This window comes from Alexandromys fortis, unplaced genomic scaffold (genome assembly GCF_014885135.2).
Source record: "Alexandromys fortis isolate MF-2015 unplaced genomic scaffold, M_Fortis_MF-2015_v1.1 scaffold_3074, whole genome shotgun sequence".
Lineage (NCBI taxonomy): Eukaryota > Metazoa > Chordata > Mammalia > Rodentia > Cricetidae > Alexandromys > Alexandromys fortis.
In genome coordinates, this window is record NW_026070940.1 from 1 (window position 1) to 1,919 (window position 1,919).

A 1,919-nucleotide genomic window follows, 5' to 3' on the forward strand; every position below is an offset into this window, starting at 1 on the left:
TCTCTGTGAGTTCGAGGCCAGCCTGGTCTACAAGAGCTAGTTCCAGGACAGGCTCCAAAGCCACAGAGAAACCCTGTCTCAAAAAAAAAAAAAAACAAAAAAAAAATAAATAAATTTATTCATTATTTAATGTGTATGTTGTATTTTTCTTTGCTTTGCTTTTAAAGACAGGGTCCCTCTATGTAGCCCAGGCTGGTCTTGAACTCAGAAATCTGCTTGTCTCCGGTGCCTCTTAAACGCTGGGATTAAAGGTGTGTGCCACCATACCTTGCCTCCCTTGTATATTTATCCCCACAATTGGCATCTTATACTTCTGATGCTCTGGTCTCCTTTGCTCCCCATTCCTCTGAGGAACTCTCCAGATCTCTCCTATTCATCTGCCTCTCAACCTGGACTCCTCTTGACCACGCTCATCTTCTGGGCTTTGTCTCAGAGAATGACTTTTTCTAGTTACCCAAACCAGAAAGCCTTTCATTCTTTCATCTGGGCATGGTGCTGTACCCATAACCCCAGCATTTAAGACTCAGAGGAGTCAGACTCAGTCTCAGAACAGGGCTGGGAGTTGGTAGGAGTGCCTGCTGAGCATACGTGCAGCCCTGAGTTTGATTCCCAGTCCTTTCTGCCTCTCTCGTCACCAGCTTGGTTTACTATTACAGTTGGCACTTGTAGGACCCAGCCACAACATGCTCAACAGAGGCCTGAGTTTCAGTTCACCCTAAGGCAATACCTGGTTCCAAGAAAGACCACCCAGGCACCACCCAAGAGAAAATACCTAACATTCCAAAACCCAGCACACACCCATCCCCTTTTCACCAGGACACCCCTAGACAAATGTCAATCAGGGGTCCTGAGTTCAAACTTGAACAAAGGAACTCAAGTCTCCTCGCTGGTTTCTGCAAATGCTGCCATCTGGACTTAACAGTGCTCTCTCTCTCTCTTTCTCTCTGTTTTGTCTTTGCTTGTTTGTTTTTGGAGGAGTGGGGGTGTTGTTTTGTGCTGGGATTAAAGGCAAGTGCCAGCACAACCAGATGGCTTTCTCTTTTATTTTACTCCCTCCGATCTATTCTCTCCAAAGCAGCATAATCTTTTGATTTGTTTTGTTTTTCTCTATGCAACAGCCCTGGCTGTCCCATAACTCGCTTTGTAGACCGGGATGGCTTCAACCGCACAGAGATCCACCTGCCTCCGTCTCAGTCTGTCTAGTACGGCCAGGATTCCAGGCTTGCGTCACCACGCCAACCCCAGGTTAATATTTGAAAAGCCCGTTCTTGGCCAACGATGTGTTGGCATGTATTACCTGAATTTTGCTGATGTGTAATAACACTTTAGCTCTAGAATTACGCTGAGACCCTGAAGAGGTTGAAAAAGAAAAAAGCCAGTTCTTCCATGTGCTTCTGTAAAAAAAGACGCTGCACGTCTCAGATCTACACACCTGCCCGCTCCATCTCTACCTGTGGGTACCTCTCCACTCAGCCGCACTAGATTATGCCTGTTAAGCCTGTGTTTCTGGATGCAATTCTGAATAACAGTATACCAACGCAGTAACAGGAAACTGTAGCTTTTTTCTTGTAGCTCTCCCTTACTCTACACAGCCTTTACCAGTGAGCAGCGGAGCCTGCAGCACTCAGGAAAAGGAATCGCGGCAGCTGTGAGTGGACCCGGTCTGGGTGCTTTCTCTTCTAAGGAGCACCCCAGCCCCCAACAAGGCTGCTGCTTCGGGGAAGATCAGCCAGGCAGTGCCCAACCAAGCAAGCCTGGTGTCTTAAACCTGGTGTGTTTTTGTAAGCTAATTACCCAGTAACGGATAATCCAGTGAAACCCTGCCTGCCTCCACACAAGATCCACCGTCCTGAGTTCTAGCGCCAAATGTCTGCATTTTACGTTTCTAGCCGTGGCCTTTCCTATAAGCGACCAGTGTC

The 1,919-nt window shown here is 47.5% G+C and overlaps 1 non-coding gene across 1 annotated transcript; it reads left to right on the plus strand.

Annotated features, from left to right (window-relative positions):
• The first annotated feature begins 1,270 nt into the window (after window positions 1-1,270).
• Window positions 1,271-1,352, plus strand: LOC126496350 (small nucleolar RNA SNORD45). The gene has a single exon (XR_007590336.1). It is a non-coding gene; the product is annotated as a small nucleolar RNA SNORD45 (small nucleolar RNA).
• Window positions 1,353-1,919: the final 567 nt, after the last annotated feature.